This window comes from Artibeus jamaicensis, unplaced genomic scaffold (genome assembly GCF_021234435.1).
Source record: "Artibeus jamaicensis isolate MK-2021 breed Jamaican fruit bat unplaced genomic scaffold, CSHL_Jam_final contig_456, whole genome shotgun sequence".
NCBI lineage: Eukaryota > Metazoa > Chordata > Mammalia > Chiroptera > Phyllostomidae > Artibeus > Artibeus jamaicensis.
In genome coordinates this window covers 7354704-7361446 of record NW_026521839.1, presented here as the reverse complement: position 1 = coordinate 7361446, position 6743 = coordinate 7354704, and positions in this window count along the sequence as shown.

The following is a 6743-nucleotide window of genomic DNA, read 5'->3' as shown; positions in this document are numbered from 1 at the left end:
CAAGGACATTGGCAATTTTTTGTCAGGGAAGAAAAACCTTTTCCACTACCCTCTTAGAACTGGAGGCCTGTGACTGAAGCTAATGGTGGGGGGGGGGAGCAAAATTTCTATTAATATTCACCTGCAGAAAAGAAAACTCAAGTTTTGAGGTTAGACTCAGAGCTTTATAGATCCCCCTTTTTCTAACTGAACTGCTGAAATTCAGTTAGAGAAAGAGAAATATTGATCTGCTCTTCCACTTATTTATGCATTGATTGGTTGATTCTTGTATGTGCCCTGACTGGGGATCAAACCCACAACCTTGGTGTATGACAATGCTCTGTCCAACCTAGTTACTGGCCAGGACCTTATATACCCCCTAACAAAGGAAGGAGGCTTTGGGCTCCAAGGAATAATAAATTGTGGGCAAGTGACTGGGAAATATATGAGGGAAACTAATGGAAGGTAAGGGCTATTTGAGTAATGTCCATTTATGCCAATTCATCTTGGTGCTGACTCCCTGTCTTCAGTTATGCCCTGCTTTCAGGGAGATAAGGGGCATGCAGAGAACTCTGCCTGCCTCTGTTGATTCTTTTTTTTTTTTTGCAGTAGGAATAAGTTTTTATTTTTCCAGTTATAGTTTACATTCAACATTGTCTCACATTAGTTGCAGGTGTACAGAATCGTGGTTAGACAATCATATACTTTACAAAGTGATCTCTGATATTTCTAGTATCCCACCTGGCACGATATGTAGTTATCACAGTACCACTGACTATATTCCCTGTGCTGTACTTTACATTCCCATGATTGTTCTGTGACTACCAATCTGTACTTCTCACTCCCTTTGCCTTTTTCACTGAGCCTCCCAACCCCCCCTCCCCTCTGGCAACCCTCAGTCTGATCTCTGTATCCACGAACCTGTTTCTGTTGTTTGTTTGTTTTGCTCTCTAAATTTCATATATAAGTAAAATCATATATTTGTCTTTCCCTGACTGACTTAATCCACTTAGCATAGTTCCCTCTAGGTCTATCCATGCTGTCACAAATGGTAAGATTTTACTCTTATTTATGACTGAGTAATAGTCCATAACTTTCTGATCCTCTTGTCTATCGATGGGCACTTGGGTTGCTTCCAGATCTTGGCTATTGTAAATAATGCTGTGATGAACATAGGGGTGCACGTATTCTTTTGAATTAGTGTTTGGAGCTTCTTCAGATGGACTCCTAGAAGTGGGTTCTCTGGGTCATAAGGCAGCCCCATTTTCAATTTTCCACTCTCTCCTATTTTCCTCAGTGGTCACACTAGTCTACATGGGGTGAGTTTATGAGGCGTGTGTGTTTCTTCTCACCAGTGTCAGCAGGATCGTCTTTCTGGCCTTCTACTCACTTTTACAAAAGGAGCAGAAGGTAGTCAATATCCAGGCAGTTGCATCAGCCCCACTGCTCAGACACGGATGGTGTCGCTGGACTGGAGCTGATGATCAGCAAGCCCAGCACCTTGTGATAGCCCAGAATGCCTGCTTGGGGGCTGATGTGAGAAACTCTGAGTCTGGCCTTGGGAAAGCCAACATTTGAAAGGGCAGGGTTTATAGGAATAACCTTGGGCCACAAAACTAACACAGGGAGCAGTTCAGCACTAAACTTTGTGCAGGTGATCCTAAGCACAAAAGGAATCCAGAGAAAGTAGAGGTAACTCAGGGTTGGATTTGCCAGTGTTCTCCGACCTGTCTGCACTATGTTGAATATGTTTGGAAAAGGCACATGTTCTATAGCTATTCCAAGTTGGTATGTAATTTGCTTTTTCCTTTATATTACATAATGAAACTTTCCTAGTTATAAAAAATTAATTGAAAAGTCAAGTGTGAATGACTGTCCAACATCCCATCTTGGGGACCTGGCCTGCAACTCAGGCAGTGGCCTGAGTGGGAATAGAACAGACGACCCCTTTGTTTGGAGTCCAGCACTCAATCCACTGAGCCACACCAGCCAAGGCTGCCTCTGTTGATTCTTACTTGCCTCCAAGTAATAAATCCTCATGCCAAAGTGGCATATTTAGGGGTGGCATATTCTGGTCCTCTTTACTTTGCCTTCCTCTTCAACTGCAAGGACCAGAAATATAGCAAGCCCCATAGTAGCAAAGCCTTCTTCTGCAGCCATAATGAACATTCCAGATCTAGCTCCCAGAGCAGTTCTCAGATGTACAGAAGCTGCAGTACCTGCCCTGTATTCTTATATTCCCATGCCTTCAGGGCATCTAAGAAGAAAGCTCAGAGAAAACACTCCTAGGCCAAGGAGGAAGCCATTAAAGAAGCATATCTGGACCTTGGGGGATTAAGATTCACCCCAATTTTCTGACAAGAGCCTCTGCCTTTGGGAGTACTGGTGAGCCACACTGACTTCTCTGAGAACTGCCCTCAACTAATAGGCCTGAGATCCTGTTATTCCTTTAGTAGCACATGCATATGCTTTCTTTACCCAGCTGATAGGCCTCGGATGGACCCTTGATCCAGAAAAGCCAATTTAGAACCTGTGCACGAACAATCAGATTTTCCATTAATTTGGAATCAGGATAGGAGATCATTTAGCTAAAGTCACAGGACCTGGAAGGTCATGCAGAAGAAGTAGGCCTACAAAAAGAATGAAGTGGATGTTCCATGATGTCTAGGTCTTCAAGAGATAAGGCTCAGGGACTTCCGCCAAGATGGAGGCATAGGTGGAGACGCCGAGCTTTCTCACGCAACCAAGTTTAGAGACAACAAAATATTAGCAACAGAAAACATAACCAGAACACAGAAAACTGAACTTTTCGGAAGTCTGATAACAATGAATGCTTCAGCCTGACCGGTGAGAGGGGCAAAACCAGCAGCTGGTGGAGCGGGGTTGCACAGGAAAACTTGGTCAGACGGACTCAGGCGCGCAGATCCCAGGCGTGAGGTTGTAAAGGGCAGACCCAGTGAGCGACCCAGTGAGCGACCAGCGGATCTGGCAAGGGTGCAGGGCAGTGTGTTGACTGTGGTGGCTCATTCCTGAGCAGATAGACGGGCAAGGGGGCGGGCAGTGAGACGGGACCCAGCGGGCCCCAGCGGCAGGAGGCAGCAGAGAGGGCTGCCATTTCCCCACTCTGACCCCGCCCCCACATTCAGCGTCACAACCCAGTGACCTCGCCCTGGTGGCCCCGCCCCACTCCTAAGGTTCTGCTCCTCATACTTAATGGGTGCGAACAGACCAAAAATGGCTCAGAAAGATCTCAAAGCCCCAGAGCCCATAACTCTAAGTGGTGAAGAAATAGCAAAACTTTCAGATGCACAGTTCAAAACACTGGTGATCAGGATGCTCACAGAACTGGTTGATTTTTGTCACAAACTAGAGGAACATATGAAGGCTAAACTAATTGAAATGAAGGGAAATGCACAGGAAACCAATAGTGATGAAAAGGAAACTGGGTCTCAAATCAATGGAGTGGACCAGAAAGAAGGAAAAAATGACCAAACAGAAAAATATGAAGAAACAAGAATTCAAAAAAATGAGGAGAGACTTAGGGACCTCCAGGACATCTTTAAATGCTCCAACATCCAAATTATACGGGTACCAGAAGGGGGAAAGGAACAGCCACCAGTGGAAAACTTATTTGAACAAATAATAAAGGAGAATTTCCCCAATCTGGGAAAGGAAATAGACTTCCAGGAAATCCAGGAAGCTCAGAGAGTCCCAAAGAAGTTGGACCCAGGAAGAAACACACCAAGGCACATCGTCATTACATTAGCCAAGATTAAAATGAAGGAGAGAATCCTAGAAGCAGCAAGAGATAAGGGGACAGTCACCTACAAAGGAGTCCCCATCAGACTGTCAGCGGATTTCTCAAAAGAGACCTTCCAGGCAAGAAGGGGCTGGAAAGAGGTATTTCAAGTCATGAAATCCAAAGACCTACAACCAAGATTACTCTATCCAGCAAAACATTAATTTAGAATGGAAGGACAGATAAAGTGCTTCTCAGATAAGATCAAATTCAAGGAGTTCATCATCACCAAGCCCTTATTGTATGAAATGTTAAAGGGACTTATCTAAGAAAAAGAAGATAAAAAAGTTGAACAGTGAAAGGACAGCAAACTCACAGTTATTAACAACCACATCTAAAACAAAAGCAAGCTAAGAGGACAGCTAGATCAGGAGCAGAACCATAGAAATGAAGATCTCATGGAGGGTTAGCAACAGGGGAGTGGGAGGAGGAGAAGGGGGGAGAAGGTACAGAAAATAAGTAGCATAGACGGTAGGTAGAAAATAGATAGGGGGAGGGCAAGAATAGTATGGGAAATATAGAATCTAAAGAACTTGAGACACATGGTCAGAAACTAAAGGGGGGAATGGGGGGTACAGGGTGGAGGGGAATGAAGGCGGGGGGAATAGAACTGTAATGGCATAATCAATTGAAAAAAAAGAGATAAGGCTCAAACCCCGGCTGGTGTGGCTCAGTGGATTAAGTGCTGGCCTGAGAACCAAATGGTCGCCAGTTGGATTCCCAGTCAGGGCACATGCCTTGGTTGCCAGTCAGGTCTCCAGTGCGGGGGCACACAAGAGGCCACTACACATTTATGTTTCTCTCCCTCTCTTCCTCCTTTCCCCTCTCTCTAAAAATAAATTTTTTTAAATCTTTTTAAAAAAATAGATAGGGCTCAAAACTGGTTCCTGACTGGCCAGTTCTAGCTCTCCTATAGCCTGGCTGAACTTCCTGGGATTGAGCTGCATGATGCTCCCCTTTTACCAAGTAATTCTAATGTTTCTGTTACATGCAGCTAAAAGACCTTTGGCTAAGGTACTTTCTTTGATTCTCTTGTACGAGGTCCCTCAGGGCCTGAGCTTCAGACCCAGAGCTCTAGCTTCCATCCTGGAGTTCAGACCTTGAAGAGTGAATCTCCCAGGGGTAACATGCCTAGATAGAATTCAGCCCACATTTGGAGGGAGAGCCAGTTCCAGGGCATGGAGCAGAATACATGGTACCCACAGATCCTCTCCCAGAAATAAGAATAGTAATAGCTGACACTGATGGCACCATGCTATTATTATTATTTCCAGTCCTCAAAACAACCCTGGTTGGTTTTAAATGTTTTTACTATTATCTAACTTAAAATATACACAGAGATCAAAACAAGCATAAATTCCTCATGCTTATAAGCTTTTATGGAAATAGGAAGCCAAAAGATTGCCAACCCAAACCACTAAAACTGATAAAAACATTAGTTGATATTGCCAATTAGTTTTTAACTGCAATTAAGTTGCTGATGTTCTATGCATTAAAAATAAAGCAAACAAAAACTGTAATCCTTTAAGTTAGCTATTCGTATTGGCATCCCCACTGTAGATGAGGAAATGGTGGCTCAGAGGGGTAAAGAATATTTCCTAAGGTCAATCAGCTGGGCATTGTAATCAACCAAGATAACTATAGTTTTCTAACTGCCCAAACTTGAGGCCCAGCTGCCAGTGTCCTGGGCTGCACCTTCACTGTAATGGAGCTCATGAATGGGTAGGGATAGATCTTGAAAATACAACCTGGAACAGAGCAAGTGCTTGTTAAAGGTTCATTGACTGACTGAATGACTGAATGAGTGAATTTGAAGATATGTAATTGTTTAAAAGATAGTCTGTTTCAACCTGACTATGCAGAGGCCCACTATTCAGTACTCTTTACTTATCACTGTTGCCAGCAGCCCTTCCCACCTCATTACCCAAAAGCTAGTGTCTAATGGCATTAACCATCCTAGGCAGCCAGGATACCATTAAGAGTTTCAGTCCAGCCTCTCTGCCCCCACCCTTGGTCTTGGCTCTGGGCCCTGAGCTGGGAGAGTAGTCTGGTTGTTTACCAGGAATTTGGACCTTCTTCAGAGAAAAGCGCAGATGACCTATAGTCTAATTCAAGCACTTAGCAAGGAATGACTGCACCATTCACACCCCAGCCCTAGACTAATGGAGCCAAAGCAAATGGAGAGCTCTTGACAGCTCAGAGATCTTCCTGAGAGGAGAAGAAGGGGAAGTTCCAGCCAGTGCCCCACCGGACTTTGCAGGGAGGCAGGTCGTTTGGGTATTTCCTGGGGCAGGGTGGGCTATGGGGATACAAAACTGTATAGGGAGAGGCTTCCCTATTTCACCCATCACTCTGGCAGCTACTCTACACATCCTACCTCTAGTCACCTCTTCATTGCCTTAAAACTTGGCTGGAGAAAAATAGAAAAGCAAGCAAATATTCATCAATGCAGAACGTCTTAAATAAAATGTGTATGTAGAAATATGCATTCATACAAGTCCGTGTTAGACAGGTGATAAAAAGGATGATGTAGCCCAAGCTCTATTCATGGATGCTGAAAGATCCTAAGACTTATACTTTGATACGTAGCATCTGCCTCCACTTATGTTAAAATTATACATACCCATAAATTCTCATGCGCACAGATGCACAGGGAGCAGATTTGGAAGTTTGAGGGTGAGATTTTAAAGATTTTTAATTTCTTCTTGATAATTACCTGTATCATCAAAATTCTCTAAAAAACCTTATACTATAATTGCTAGCTTATTTAAGTTCTTATTACATATCAGTAGTAAGTGCTTTTGCATGGATTATCTCATTTCTTATAAGGTAGGTTCTAGGCTCCTTCTATGTTACAGATATGGATAGTAAGGCCCAAAGGGGTTAAGCCCAAGGTCCCATAGCTAATGACTGACAAAGTCAAGTGTTGTTGGAGGATTAAAAGAATTAATCTTCATATACTTGC